Source organism: Buteo buteo, chromosome 10 (assembly GCF_964188355.1).
Source record: "Buteo buteo chromosome 10, bButBut1.hap1.1, whole genome shotgun sequence".
Lineage (NCBI taxonomy): Eukaryota > Metazoa > Chordata > Aves > Accipitriformes > Accipitridae > Buteo > Buteo buteo.
This window is the reverse complement of record NC_134180.1, coordinates 29,522,831-29,538,743: the sequence shown is the minus strand read 5'-3', so window position 1 is coordinate 29,538,743 and position 15,913 is coordinate 29,522,831. Positions and strand designations below refer to the sequence as shown.

At 40.9% G+C, this 15,913-nt stretch overlaps 1 protein-coding gene across 19 annotated transcripts in view; it reads left to right on the top strand.

Annotated features, from left to right (window-relative positions):
* The window catches only part of ADGRL2 (adhesion G protein-coupled receptor L2), a 178,581-nt gene that overhangs the window by 90,753 nt on the left and 71,915 nt on the right, over positions 1-15,913 (top strand). The gene's annotated exons all lie outside the window — the stretch shown is intronic.

The window sequence follows — 15,913 nt, the reverse complement described above, 5'->3', positions numbered from 1 at the left end:
CTGTCCCACTGGCTGGTTTATTGCTATGCAGGTGAAGAAAGGTGATGGGAAAGCCCTTGTAAACCTTCTCACTAGCTACCTGTGTGAGATAACCCTCATTCCTTCTTGTGATACGCTGTCATCTATGGCTGTTACAAGGTTAGTGTCCAAAGACTAAGAGAAGATTCTTAAAATTGAACTGTAAAAATCGAAGCATTTCTGATTTCTAAGTCTGTAAAATTGTCATGACAATGGGAAATGTTTTGTCTTTCAAAATCATTAGCAGTGGTAACCTTTAAAATTATCAGTCCCATGCAGCTAAGATGTTTTCATGTTCAATCTGATACTGAGACAATTTTCATTTTTGTTTTGAATGAGGGATTGTGAACTACATCTAATTCCATCAGGGGTCTGGAAGGAGAGTTGGGAAAGAAAAGAGCGACTGGAGCATTGTCCTGCACCCAGAACTTGTTCCTCAACATAAAGTTTGTGTAATTTTCACAAAGGGGAATGCTGTGGTTTGCTGTTTTGGAGTTTATTTTCAGTCTCATCCTACTGTCCCAGAAAGAGACCTATGGATAAATTGCCTATAAATGAGCATCACAGCCAGTTTGTTTCAACGTGCCTTTAATTTTTTGTTTCTGTTTTGCTTCCAGTCATCTTTGCTTAATATAGCTGGTAATCTGTGAGGAAATACAGAAGGCATTGCCTGTATTTCTTAGTAGATGAATGGCAATGGTAACTGCAAAAAGAGGCTATTCAAGTAGGTGATGAAGCCTGAAGATGTAATTTCCCTAAAAGCTAGCTTAGGCCAATTAAAATTAATAACCATTTCTCATAACTACTGCAGGAGAGAGTTGTGGATATTTCTGCATGATACCATACAGGGACCTATTAAAATTGCATTTGAGCTCAGAACTGTTCAGAAACTGCTTACCTCCAGTGTAGTGGTACCGTGCCCGACCTAATAAACCAACACCGGGCAACAGTCGGTGGTCAGTTCGGCACTGCCCCGCAGCACAGCTTTTGGCCAGTTTGAAGTATAGCCAGCAAGCTGAAGTTTGCAGCAGCGAGGGAGGCAGCGCGCCTGCCACTGCGCCATGTGGGTTAGCACAGACATAAAGAGATGGGACGCCCTTGCCTTCCACCGCTGTGGGACAAACTGCCTCCGTTTCAGTTCATACCGTGTGAGTAACAAGTTGGTTTCAGATAAGGAACCAGTAACGCCTTGCAAAAACTCCCCACCTAATAGCAAAGTTTATTGAAGTCCAGGGATTAATGTTGTAGAGGATAAGAAGTTTGAAGGCTTTTGTTCAAAATTGCAGGAGTCTAAGCAAAAAGGTGAAGACGAAAGATGATGGATAGAGACTGCTCAAACAGAGGACATAAAAATTCTAAAGAATTGACAAATCAAATTGACCACCTGGAAAATTGTTCAGAGGAGAAATATCAGGTTGTTATGGCTTCCTACCAACAGAAGAGGCTGAGGTGTTTTTTTCACAGTGGATTATGATGGAGCAGGGTCTGGGTAATATTGAACTTCTTCTCCAGCATGTTGTGTCACTGGGAAAGCCAGTGACAGCGTTCTTTGAATCTCAAAGAATGTGAAACTCTTGGATGACAGAAATAGATTGTCACAGAGATGTTTAGCCCTAAAGGTTCAACATCACTGAAATTTAGCAAAAGACATAAAAATAAACTGGTTGCTGTCATTGTGCTTGGGAATCCAGACTAATTTTTCAAATAAGAATAAAATAGTGGTAAGAGTGTGCCATAGTAAATTATCTGTAAATCAGCTAAAGGCCTTTTTTCTTCTGATGGATGCTACATGCGTGTTTTGCAAATGAACATGTTTATACCCAAATGGCACATTCATTTGCTTTTGTGTTATCTTTTCTAATGGAAACCTTTATTTGTCTTATTCTTTTTTTTTCTTAGGGTGATTGAGTTTTAGAGGCATATACAGTGATACAGATATTAATATGCATTATTGTAATTGGCTGTAATTAATCTTTAATTGTACCTTTTTAACTGGGATGACAACTACAGGGGCTTCAGTTTTTAAATTATGTAGGAATAATTCTTCCTATATGTGATTTAGGTTTTATAGCTGGAAAAGGTATTTGGATTAAAGAACATTTTGAGCGAATAGGGAGAGGCAGGAGTCCATTTCAGCCTGAATTATCTCATGATGCTCTGATCCTATGAACTGTTTTGGAACAAAGGTCGAAGATGAATTTGCCTGAGCTCTCTTACCTACCAATCACCTACATTGTGCTTCCTGGGAAGAGGAATATGGATGGGATTTGGGTTGGGTTTGGAGGAGGGTTTGTTTTGTTTTGACTGAGCCTGCTCTGGAACAAGCATTTACTCCTTTTTATGCATTGCGTGTCTACAGATCTGTTGAACAAAGGTTTTTACCAATGTCCTTAGTTGATGTTGGAATAGTTGAATATTACAGCAGAAAAACTGTGTTGCACCATATGTTTTCTTGAGATGCTTGGTTTATCTACCAATCAAAAAAAAAAAGATAAAACAGTTGCTAGAGTAAATAAAACTAAATAAATAGCTTTCTTTTGAGTAGTAGCTGAACAGACAGAAGAAAGTGCTTTTAACATTTTATACCCCTTTGAGTAATGGATAAAAATAAATTTGTAAATGACATTTACCCAAATGTGATGTCGTGATAAAGTTCAGGAATTATATGGTGGGTATCCAGAGTGTTCCATTGGAACTTGGATCCTGAGCTGAATCCTTTGCATTCTTTAAGTACTGAAAGAAGCAAAGATCATTGGAATGGCACACAGCAAAGGATTCAAATCACCACGGTTTATCAGTCTTGTTACTTTTAACACATTTTGCTAACATCAAATTTATAAAAATATGTTAAAGAAATGGGTTTTGGTGGTGGTTGCTTGGAATGAGGTTGGGAATTAAAAGATTTATCCATTGGTAAAATAGCAAGGAGACAACTAGTTGCAGCGTTTCAAACAAGAGTCAGTTGCAATTTTTCCTTTAGAAACCTTTCTGGTAGACTTTTTGTCTCTAGCTCCTAAAGGGAGATTTTAAATTTTTTTCCTTCCTACAATCCTTCCCTGTCTCTCTGGTTTTTCTTTTGCTTAAAATCAGCTGGGAACATAATGTACTTGCCTGTTGTTCCTCCTGTTTCCTTACTTTGAAGATACTTCCTCTAAAACCTTCTTCAGGATTTCTTGAAGGATGAGATAGAGACACTAATACAGCTTTTTCCCCTTTTTGGCTTTCCGGGTGTTGAAGTACTGGGAATTGCTTATGCTCAAAGTTTGGTGTGTGTCCAGTGGTGATGTGTGATTACACCAAAAACAGAAGGAAAAAACAAGTTTGGATATGTTTATAAAAGGTAATTATCATCGCAGAGGAAAAAGACAATGATGCAGTCAGCAATCTGAATGACTTGGCACGGAGTCAATCTTTAATCTGTTTTGTTGTGCTTTTGAAAGCATTTATTTTGTCTTGTACTTCCCTTTCCCTGTTCATCTCTTTCCTAAGCATCTTACACGTCCACGAGTAAAACAAATGGCCGGTTCCTGCTTCCAGGAGGACGTGCTCAGGGGAGTGGGAGCACGGGGGAGCGACATGCTCCTGGGACTTGTGACAGGCCGAGATAACCAGGCTCGGGATGTCGGCAGCAGTAAATTAGGAATGCCTTTCTGATAAACACAGCTGCTGAGACCTTCTCCCAGTGCCACGATCCAGCCGGTCGGTCCCATTTCTAATCGTGAGAGTTGACGGCAGTATACCGGAGCTCCCTCGTTAATGACCGTCTGCTGACAGGAGGCGGCCGGTGCTGAGCGCCGCGGCGGTGCGGCCCTGCTCCGGCAGGCTCCCTGCGACTTACAGGGCTGCCTGAGAGGAATGGGAAAGCTACTTTCTCAGTCTCTGAGCAGAATGCATGATAAGGCTTGATGTCAAAAAGGGCAAGATTGGGCTCACAGCAATTATGGCAGAGGCATACTGGTTTCCTTGACAACCAGATTGAGGATTCTTTGTGATTTATTATTTACCACTTCAAACTCTCATTCTCTGATTTAATTAGGGAGAGGGATTTCCATCAGTCCCCTCCCTTCCAAATTTGACTACCCCTACACTACTGTTACGAGCAGCTACACCTATCCCAAACTGATGTGGCTCTAAACCAGCTACAAATTAGGCTCGGCGTTTAGCGTTTGGAATTTTAGGCAGGTTGCTCAGACAGCAGTTAACTGAAATTCAATGGATATTATGCTGGGCGAAGACTTGTTAATCTGCGCTTATTAGCAGGGATATTAGACATCTGCACTCACCACCTCCCCGTCCACCCTCCCCCCCAGTTTTTCAAAGGCGAGGGACTGCAACAAGTGATACTTCTCAATTGTCCTTACAGCTATGGGAAAGATAAAACAGTATATACAAGTGCCAGTTGCCCTTGCTTGGGCAAGTCACGTTATTTTCTCCTTGAAGGCTTTATTGGTAATACATCGGCCACTGTTGCATAAACAAAGACTGTATTTTGATATTTGGGAGGGTTTTTACTACTACCGGTTGGATAGCTATTTGAAACAGAAATCCTCTCCTGAAATGTGGCTAAAGATGGGAAGTGTAGTTGGTCTGCTCTAACTTCACATGTATTTCAGATACGTATTTCCCACATTTATAAAGCATTGACTGAATCATGATCTACAGGGCCTGTGCTAAATTTAGTAATTCAGAATAGAATTTTGAACACAATAATATATATAATAGCGATTTTTATTTAAATGTCGTTGGCAAATCTGTGACATTATATATCAAGACTGAAATTGGGTCCTCCAAAGGGCGTTTTTTTCTTAAAGTACTTTCCCGGGTTGCATATTTTTTATTTTGTATTCAGCATGAGCTGTCTGCTGCATTTAATAAAATAAAATGAAGGTCACAGAAGATCACTAGTTTTCCTATAACGTGTCCCAGTAGATGACTGGAAAAAAGGTAGTGATTCAAATGGGTTGAGTATCCTCCGTGCAGACGATGTAGAAAATTTGTGTTATTTTTTAATTATAGGAAGGAATTTTAGTTTTAATTGTGTTTATTTCACTACGTACAGTCTTTCAGCTGTACCACCCCAGTTTTAATTTCAGAAGTTTACACACATTTTGTCATCTTTACCGCAGGGAGTTCCTGGAGTGAGTCAATAGGTGTTGCTCTTCCCTTGGTGGGCTGAACGTGAAGCTCATTGAGTCAATAAAAAGACTTAAGTGACCTAAACACTCTTGTGTCAAGTCCTAGCTCACTAATGCACCAGTGCCCCATTAGGCTGTTGAGGGAAACTGACTGCTGAAGATGCTTCTTTAAAATGGAGTAGTCTAATGAAGCTCATTAATGCATTTTTCATTAGAACAAGAATATTGAGTGTCCAGGTTAAATTCTAAGGAATCTATCCTGCACTCATTGAGGTTAATGACAGAGCTCCCAATGATATTAGTGATGCAGGATGAGAACTTAATTGGGGTAATTAAGATTCTGCTTACCTAAAATTCCCTATTATTTTCAAGTAGATAAAATACTACAAAATTACTACTATGAAGAGTTGTATAATGTTGGATCTCAACACATCCTTCAGAGATGACAGCATTTCAGTGGGAGATGATGCTATTTCTGTATTTTGCATTTGATTCATAAAGTACCCTTGTAATCTTCTAGAGGCTTGTCTAGATGAAAACCGTCATGAAAAATGGGGTTCTTTTTGGTTTTGGAGTTCAAACATTGTCTTTATTGTAGATTTGAAGATAACGTGGCCCATACATTGCCGAAACCCAGTAAGGATCTGGACTTCAAATTCAGCAGTGGCAGAGATGGAAAAGGCACTGCAGCAGTACTGTGGGGTTCTGTAAATTGCAGAGAACAGTTTCATTAAATGCAGCTTGCTTTGCGGTAGTGCAGACTTACTGAAATAGCTGTTTGTACCAAAAGAAATGCGGCTTGCCTACTGAGTAGAATAGATAGGATATGCAGCTTCAGTGCCTTCCAGGGAGTCTAAAGCCTCTGTTATAAATGATTATGTCAGGATGCCTAATTTAAATAGTTACCCTAACACCTGCTCATTCCTGCCTCCTTTGGACACCCCTAACCTTCTCCTTCCCTCCTTGGCATCCCCGGCAGATTAACAACTCCCTCCTCAATTACGTTGCCGTAACGGCCGCTTTGATCACGCTCTGAGCCCGCTCTGGAAATTATCTTGATTAATAAGACTCACCGCCGTAGAAGAAACAACACTCTAAATGGATGGGCGAGCTGAGGGACCCCGTGGGTGCGAGTGGAGGCTGGCAGTCTGCCGGGCAAGGCTGGCTTCGCTGCTCGGGGACGGCGAGGAGGCAGCAGCCCCGCGGGACCCCCAGCTCCTGGGCAGCCCCGTGCTCCCTCCCGACCCGGCTGTTAGATCAGGAGCCGTCCCCTCTGACTTGCAGAGGCCGTCCACCTGTTTGTACACCTAAATAATGTATCGGGAGAACACGGCGCTTTCGCTGGGAAAGTGTCGGTTTAGGTGGTGTGGAAAAAAGTGGAGCAATCAGATCTTTTATACTTCACAGCTGCCTCCTCCTGAAGTCTAACTTGCTTTAGACACGTAGGGAAGGATTTTTTTAAAAGGAAACTGCGACCTATGCACAGTATGCAAAAAACATTAGTTACTGAGGAAATTACTTTCCACATCTGTAGCAATGGTGCAGTACCTCCGTCTTGCTGGTTATTGAGCTTTTACTTGAGCACCTAGCGATGATTTTTTTTCTCTGGTCTGGTGTGGAGCTTTCCGAGTCCTTTCCTTTATTATTGGTTGTATTAAGATCAATGAACAACTTTGGAAGCACAGTCTTTCAGCTATTAGATGCTTGCTTCTAAATAGAAGTAATTAGGAAATGCAAAGTTTTCCTTTCTGTGTTGTGTTACAGTGTGTACTCATACCTTTTTTTACTTTCTGATGTAAATAGCATTAATTATGGAACTCTTATCACATAATTATGGAAAATTGTTTACTTTCTGTCTTGTACTCAGAGAGAGATTACAGGGATCCTGATTTTTCATTTATTTCATTTGTGCACTCATTAGCTGGTTCTCTAAAAGCTGAGAGCGTTCTTGCATCATCCGCATTGTGACACTTGGGAGGGGGACACAAATTGCAGGATTAGAAATGAGAATCCAAATTCAGAAGCCCTGAATTTGAGTCCAGGTGGAATTTAGCTGTCCTGTCACCTTATCTCCCTTGTCTTTCGTGTTTGCAGTGAGGCATATGGATACGCAATTCCTTTTTAGGTGATTAACAGCAGTTTGACAGGGTAGCAGAGGTGCGTATTTCCTTTATTTATTCTGGGAGTGGTACCTCTGTTGCCACTCTTACTCCCTGCTGCCCAGGGAGCGTGTTAGAACTGCATATATTCCTTAGGATTTTTTAAATTACCTATTTATTGATAAATAATTAAATAGTTTTCCTTTCTTCAAGCAACTTACCGTTCAGAGGATGCTCTCAAGTATCTGTGTAGGATTATTCCATGATTCCTGGAACGTGCCAGAACCTTAAGTATGTTGTAAAAACTATGTATCGTATATCCCTCTCCTCTCTATAATAGTCTTTTAGAAATCCACGAATATTTCATAGAAGGTAAGGTCAGGAAGAAAGCCTTTCACTCTGACAGGCATTTTCCAAGATTGCTAGCTACTCTCGTCTTGTATCTATTTGTGGGAATATTTGAAGAGACGGCACATTTACCTTAAAGTACATTCATCACATTGCTCTTCTCCTTGTTTTCAAAAGATACGACTGTGTATCTTGGCCTAGCAGTTTCATCTGCAGGATCTTGAGCCTCTATGTTTCCATGGGTTCTTCTTCCTACTCCCGAGTCCTCAGAAATGTTTCGGAAGCTATACTGAATGAGAAGAGGGATTGCTGTCCTATTTGCATACTCATAAGCACTCTTTAAGTGGCTTGCTGTCATTAAAATTAACCACATAATTTTTCCACTGTAAATTATACTGTGACAATTGACTCCATTCCATCATTTTATTGAAACAAAAGAGAGTATATGAACTCTTACATTGTTTTTTGATGCCATTTCTAATGTATATATAATGCTGTTTGTAAACAAGAAAATCTCAAATATTACCATGTGGTAGCAATCATACAATATTTTTGATTAAATTTGTGATACTTTTTTAGCACTAGGCCTGTATTTGGCATTTTAAACTCTGGCACTTGTAGAATAACATTTTCTTTGAAATGAGCCAGAATTATCAGGGTCCAGTTTCTACATTTTAGTGAGATAAATGTTTTGCTTTCTTACACAGCTTAGGGTATAACCAGTTTAAGAAGGCGATGTACACAGCAAGGGTTATTATTGGCACCCAACATGTCACCCGCTGGAATGATTTAACTTTCACCAATTCACATATTCCCAAGGAAATGGTACATCTCTGCATGGTTTCTATCAACCTCTGAGGTGACAAGGCTTTGGGTTTCTTAGAGATGGGAATAAAAGCATATTTCTTTTGACAGCTGTTCACTCTGAATACTGCTGATGGAAATTCCCCTTTTTTCCTCTTCCTCTGCCCCTTCTCAACGCATGGTTTCCAATCAAAAATGATAGATAACTGGAAATATAAATTGTTGTCAAAATACATTTTTATAGAAAATAAAAGAATATTTATTTTTATCCTGCTACCAGTATCCTGTGCAGAGGAAATAATTCAACGGGAAATCCTGTTGACACAACATTTCTGACAGATCAGCCTTTGTGTGTCTTACCTCCGTGTTTTGGAGGTTGTTTCTGATTCAGAAGCTTCTCCTTCCTGACAGGTGGTGTGCTCAGAGAGTTCGCAGTTGGTAAACTGGAGATAATCTCCAGGAGGGGGATTTACAGAGACCATGGGACTTATTTGCCTTGAGAAATTTTGAAGATGCAATATATTTAAACTGCAAGAAAGAAAAGGGTAGAGTGCTTTTTGCGAGCTGGCAGAGGATCAAGAGTGTATGATGTGAAGGAAAAAAGGAAGGAGATTCTTGCAGCCTGAGAACAGACATCTGGCTGGCAAAAGAAAAGAAATATCATTGACACATGAATACTGTTTCAAACTGGGATAATTTTAGATCAAGAGGGCAAAGTTTTGCTCTCATGCATACAGCTCCCACTGAAAGGAATGGGAAAGGTGCATGCATATGAGAACAAAATTTGGTTCTAAGTGAGAACTGAACAACACGCATATTTTTACACTAGATATTTAGACTTTCATGTTTAGATCACATGGTTTCCATCTGCCATATGTAGGCATTGCTAAAATGCTGCCAGGAACCATGCTCTGGGTTGGCGACTTTCATTAAAGGAATTAGTGGTTTCTATCCAGTTTCAGTGTGGCTGGATTCAAAGTGCAGAAGCCCGTTTTCACAGTTTAGCATTAATTAGCACTCTTGCGGCAGCCTCAGCAGGGAGGTGAAGGATTAAATGGGCATGAAGACCAAACTATCTCTTTTCCCATAGTGGCGATTCCTTCAAAACAGGGTTGAGACATGATGGACAAATGTGGGGACGCATGCATGGCTGCTGTCTGGGCTGTTCTTGGTTTGGACGATTGAAGGACTTCAGTCTACAAGTCTGTCAATGTAGCACTCTTCTCTCCTGCAATTTAAAAAAAAAAAGCTGTCGTGGTTTAACCCCAGCCAGCAACTAAGCACCACGCAGCCGCTCACTCACTTCCCCCCCATCCAGTGGGATGGGGGAGAAAATCAGGAAAAGAAGTAAAACTCCTGGGTTGAGATAAGAACGGTTTAATAGAACAGAAAAGAAGAAACTAATAATGATAATGATAACACTAATAAAATGACAACAGTAAGTAATAAAAGGATTGAAATGTACAAATGATGCACAGGGCAATTGCTCACCACCCGCCGACCGACACCCAGCCAGTCCCCGAGCGGCCAAAAAAAAAAAAAAAAAAAAACTGCCTCCCCCCCTTCCCAGTTCCTAAACTAGATGGGACGTCACATGGTATGGAATACACCGTTGGCCAGTTTGGGTCAGGTGCCCTGGCTGGGCATGAGAAGCTGAAAATCCTTGACTATAGTCTAAACACTACTGAGCAACAACTGAAAACATCAGTGTTATCAACATTCTTCACATACTGAACTCAAAACATAGCACTGTACCAGCTACTAGGAAGACAGTTAACTCCATCCCGGCTGAAACCAGGACAAAAGCAAACGCCAACAAAAACACAATCCAAAAAACTCCTTAATTCTGCTACCTTGGAGAGACATATTCTCACCCTTCTGAATGAGGGGTGAGAGCTGTTTAGGAGAATTTAAATGAGATCCTTGCCAGCCATACACAGGAAGGATCGACGCTGTTACGTTAAGAGGCTGAGATGCTGCTGCTCACTTTAGGTTTTGCTGAATCATTCAACAAGGTGCAAAAAGCAGGTAAGCCCTGACTCTTTTTTTTGCTGAAGAGAGCCTCACAGGGATATTTTTGCAAATTGCATGGAGACTGGAAAACGTAAAAGGAAAATTGTAATAAGTTTCAGTAAACCTGGAAGGCAGGACCCGTCCTGGTGTGAGTCAGAGGGTGTAACTCAGGCTTCTGTCCTGAATTTCATTAATCAGACATACTGTGCTTTATATTTATGTACACTGAATATTAAGTATATAATTACAGAAAGTTACTTAGAGTTGTAATTCTGCTGCTCAAACTGAGTCTTGAAAAACATTAAAATTTGACAAAGATTTTTAAAATTTTAAATTTTTTGAAGACTAAATCACAATCTAATAACATGTAAAAAAATTATGAAAAGCCATCATTAGTTACTTAATACTTCTAAAAACTTCTAGTGGTATCAATTCCTATTTCTATTTTGTAAGAGACAGGCTTCCAGATTTCAGCCAAGTAATTAAAATATGAAATGGTATATCTGAGAAACAGTATTCTAAAAACCAGTGTTAAAAAATCACCCCTCACAGTTAATTTATTCAATGAAATAGTTGCCTTCCTTCAGTGTAATTTAAATGGTCAAGTCTGTTCTTTAGGACTTAGGGACTCTTCGTTAAAGTTCGAATAATGAGCATGCTTTCATGTACCTTGTTTTGAATTAATTCCATTTTTATGAATGAGTTACGAAAAATTAGGAAGATGTCCCTTACTAGAAAATAGATTTCCTTCACTAAATAATCCCTTTTCTCTAGATGTCCCCTACTTCCAGCATCTTAAATGAAAATAACAAGCATACACTTAAAATGGCAAAAAATACAGCTGTAGGAGAACATTTTTTTAAATGATCGCTTCCTGCCTAATTTTACGCCAGGCGAACAGTGGGGTTTTGTCTGCCGGGCTGCAGCGCGGGCTGCCTGTGCGCTGGCTGCTGGGTTTCCCTGAAAGAAGAGCTGAGTGCTGTGAACTCCAGACCTCTGTGCAGTATCAGAAGCTCTTACTGTGTCAGTGTAATCTTTTAATAGACATGCTTGCCAGAATGACTTTTTTCCTTCAAAGATAGAATTAGAAAACGCAGTTGTCATTTAAATTGCCTCTATCTTTGTAGTAGTTGGTAGTGATCTGTTGACCAGGATTGGATAATTTAACAGCTGTTTAACAAAATAACATGCTTGTCTGTGTGAAATATATACAGTGCTGAGAAACAGGGAGAAAAGTCTCCCTTGACAGAGTTTGTGGGATTCTTTAGAAACTGCAGGATGCTGAGGCTTTTCTGCGGAGTTACAAAAGCTTTGCGGAGCCCCTGTTGAGCATTTGCATGATTTTCAGATGGCAAAGTACGTTCAGCTGTCTCTGTGCACCCTCCGTGCACACATGTACGCGCTTCTCTGGGAGAGGGAGAGGATTCTCAGCACAGTTTTCATCAGGCTTTGCATTTGTTGAACATATATTACTGAAATGCTGCCCAAGATGCATCACTTCATCTTGTGTAGAACTTGAATCATCATGTTGCATGATTTGGTAAAATAAAAGAGATTGTGAAAGAGACAACTGTAAACATTCTGTTTGAAAAGATGCGCTCTTTTCAAAAGACCTTTCTGTTAGAGCCAAATAACACAAGAAGCAATATTTCCTTGCTTGCAGAGACATATATATTTATTTCTGTGAAGATTTGTTTTGGATTCTCAGTTCTTCCAGTATCTGCATTCTTTGAAATAATTTTATGTTTCCATGTTGACTTGCTCTGTGCTTTAAGTTTTAATCAAAGGTTCCTTGCCTCTGATGTTGAGAATTACTGATGTTAGCCTGTTTACATTCCACTATTTTTCCTCTGTATGGGGTGAACATTCAAATGTGGTGGTGCCTTTTTGCTTTTATCTACCAAATTTAGCACAGTCACTTATTATTGACAGCTCAAAAAGATGGTATGCTAGTGGGCAGGATGCTGTGAATTATTAACTTTTCTTTGCACTTTGACAAATTTAGGTTATCTTTCTAAAGACAAATCATTCCTATGAAGGAACCAAGACAGTAGAATGGTAAATAAGGCATTGAAAACTTACATAAAACAATTTCAAGCCAAATGTGAATTTAATATATTTCTGAAACACGGTTCTGAGTTACATTTCTTTCATAGGTCTTGGTTTTTTTCATTTCGTAGACTAAAGTATAAGAGGAAAGATCTTTCATTGTGATGTTGCACTTAGATTTTTTTCCCTGTGTGTTTTTCTACATGGATTGATCAATAAAGCATTAAAGAATGTATATTACCACTAAAAATCCACTCTACCTTTTTTTCTCAGAAATGTGATTTCGCAAGAGCAGTTTGTTTTCTTCTTTCAATAAAGAGCCTGTACTCAACTAATTTGTGAGCAGATAAAACATGCAGGAAACATATGTTTGCCAGGAAGCTTTTCTATAATCAAAATGGTCAGCAGGACAGAAACCACTCTCTTTCTCTCATTAGGTATTAATCCTCCATTTCTGAAAAAAAACCACCCCCCACACAACACTGATTAATATATACAAACGCGAATGATTCAGAGACAGCATATGTTGCATTTGGTAATAGACGTTTACTTGACTTAATGTTTAGGTTGTGCTGGAAGTCCCAGCCCGGGCACCAGAAAGGTTTTTGCAATCGGGAAGCACTTTGCATTCTTGGGTGGCAGACAGCAGGAGCGGTGTCATCCATGGCACAGTTTGCCTTGAAGCAATTAGCAGGAAGACAGGGAATGTTGATTTCAGCTGCAGGAGGACAGCCAAACAAAATAGGTTTATGCAAGGTACAGTAAGGCAAGCAGCAGGTTGAACACAGGTTGGTTAGAAAATACAGTACTGAAAATATTCATGAGGCATTGCATTGGAAATGCAAAGTTACTGGTGACGGCAGTATTGACAGAGCCACATACTTAGGTCTAAAAAGCCCTGGAATGATGCGGAAGGAGGCAGTCAAACTTCTATCCTGTGGCAGTGCATCTGTTTATCAGGAATTATCTCCTGAATGTAAATGAATTTCAGTCCTAAGTCATTGCACCTGTTGCCAAGAGGTAGTTATTCCAATCACTTGCCTAAAGCGCAGGGAGTTACTGCTTGACGTTTTATAGCTCCAAAAAAAGCTGTCGTTTCAAAATCATTTGTTCAGAGAGGAGAAAATGGAGCAAAACAGTTCATTTTACCCTAAGCACTGCTATTTGGCAGTATTCACATTTGCACGGCACAAAGCTGCAATATTGATTTTTTGCTCACAGGGCCTCCCACTAGTTCTTTCTTCGAATGTCAGGGTTGCAAGATGGATTGAATTACACTTTGCTTGTTGATACGCTTATTTTTTTCTTTGTTGATAGGAAAAGATTACAAATAAAGCTTCAGCATAAAGATCACAGCAGCTTTGTTGGTGGACTCTAAATTTATTTATTTTAGTTAGTTAAAATTCTTTCTGCACCATAGAGATTCCTTAGAGCAGTCTCCCCACCAAATGCATGCTGCATTGTTTTGCTTTATTGCTTGCTGCTTTTGCAATGTAACACCTACGTTACGATCTCAGGTGTGTCTTCTGTTGCCTGTGAAGTGATCTAACCTTGCTCTAGTATTTTTAATGTTTGTCGTAATACAGAACTTCTCATGGATGCCTGCAGGGGGAAAAATTGCAGGTGAAAACACGTTCGTAGTACTTATAGCAGTTGCCATAGATGATGAAGTAAGATTTGCAGGCGGCTGATCTCTGTAACAAACTGTGGAGGTCTCGTATTTGAATTCAAGGTATTCCCTAGCAGAAGTGGAGGCTGTGCTGCAGGATCTGCCGTAAGGGTTCAGCGCTTGCCACGGGTAGCTCGGTGTGGGTTTGTCAGCCCTGGCCCCATAAGGATCCATACATCTGACCTGCTGCTGCACGCGCGCTGCGTGCGCAGCCACCGACACCTCGGTGGCTGTACCATACCCGGCTGTACGTACACGTACCGCCTGTACCGCCTCTGCCTGCCTGCCCTTCTCCCAAAATCCCCTGCAGACGGCCGAAGGTGCTCTTCCCCTCCCTGCTGATCGAAAACCCAAAGTTTGGGGAGGGGGGGGTGGCCGGACTCCCCTGGCCAGGCCACGGCGGTGCTGCGCGCCGGAGGAAGCCCGTCGGAGTGCAGGAGGTACGGGCTCCATTGCCACCAGCTGGAGGGATAAGCTTTATGTGGACAGCATTAAATTTGACAGGAGTGGTAGGATGTAGGAACGGCAGTCACTAGCAACATTATATTTGGTCCCACCGTGGCTGTCGTGACGGTAATTAATCAAAGGGGCTGCTGTATGCGCGTGTGGTGGGGGCTTTGCACGTACCCCTCTCTGTGCCCATTTCACGCCCTCACTGAGCCGTGAACAGCTTCTGTCTTCGTTGTATTAATTTGCTGCATGGGAGGAACACGTAGGGTGTTAATGTGATGGATTCGTGTTTTAGCTCTTTCCAGCTTTCAGCTCATGATACTTCAGCAAGCCTCTAATAATAGCATTCGCTATTGCGCATGGTATGTGCAGCCAAACCGACGGCCAGGAGTGAGTACTTGATGGAGCTGTGGTGCTTTCCACAGCAATATGGCTTCTTCCCTTGTTAAAAATTACTGAAACATATTGGCAGAGTAATGGTGCTGGTTTCACGTAGGATATGGTTCCACAAAATGTAAAGTAAAGGCAGACCCAGTTGCTGCCCTCTGGCTTTCCCCTTCCCCTTGTGCCGGGGTCGACTCCTGCCCAGCCGAAGGCCTGGTCCTCTGAGACCTCATCGCTTCTTCTGCAGCAGAGGGAGGTCGGAGTCAGACCAGCTCCTTGCACCAGTTTACTACACAGGTTGGACACAAGCTGGTGCTGGTGCACAGGGTTAGGCAGGGGTGTGCAGGTAGAGGAGGGACAGAAGGTGGGCTCTGGCTGCCAGGGAGCCACCTCCGGCACTGGCATGGTCGTTATCAACAGCTCTATTTTGCAGTCCTAACAGATAATCATCTTCATACAGTAGGAGGTTTAATCCACAGATCATTAATTCAGTAGAAGAAGTGACAGCCTCTGGTTCGTGTGAAAATTTACTATCAAGGGGTTATCTCAAGTTGTTCTTGATCTTTTTAGATCCTTACTTCCTTGCCTTTTCTAATGCATCATGCTTTTTAAGAAAAGTTTGTTTTCTTTGCCTTCCAAACAGCATAGAGCTCCAACTTTCCATACTTACTAGCTATTTTTCTTTGCTGTCACAACTTGTCTCCAGCAGCCTGCACTGAAATATTAATGACCTTGTGCTACTGTATTAGGATGACTTTTTTTAAAAATAGGAATTATCTGTAATTCTGCTGAAAATTCAGAAAGGATTTACTATTTTAAAGAAAAAGGTATTTAACACTACCATGTTACCCAGCTTGTCTTCCAAAAGGCAGTAATGCACACATTTTGTAAGAAACAGAAATACTGTTTAATAATAATCTACTAGTAGCTGCATGCAAGAAAGT